Raw genomic sequence first — 407 nt, forward strand, 5'->3', positions numbered from 1 at the left:
TCATTTCAGTCCAGTTTATTTATAGCACTGGTTCAGCTATGCCATCTCAAGGCTCTTTACAGAGACAATTTAATGAGTCGGATTGGTAAAAAGCTTCCTATCTAAGGAAAGCCAGCTGAATCCATCCAGTCATTAACTTGGCAGGATTCACTAAAGTGAGCAACTGGCAACAGTAGACATTCGCTTGCATTGTGATGTTCACTCTAGCAATCCGTGACACCAAGCATGCATACAGTAACAGTGGAAGGGAAAAACTCCCATTTGACAGAAAGAAACTTCCAGCAGAGTCAGGCTCAGCGTGAGCGGCCATCTACCAAGAGCGGCTGGGGTTCAAGGAGACAGAAGCAGACATACAGAGAGAAGCAGAGGGACAAAAAAGAATTTGATGCAATGATCTATAAATACTT

The sequence above is a fragment of the Cyprinodon variegatus genome, unplaced genomic scaffold (assembly GCF_000732505.1).
Source record: "Cyprinodon variegatus isolate N-32 unplaced genomic scaffold, C_variegatus-1.0 Scaffold0, whole genome shotgun sequence".
NCBI classification, from domain to species: Eukaryota; Metazoa; Chordata; class Actinopteri; order Cyprinodontiformes; family Cyprinodontidae; genus Cyprinodon; species Cyprinodon variegatus.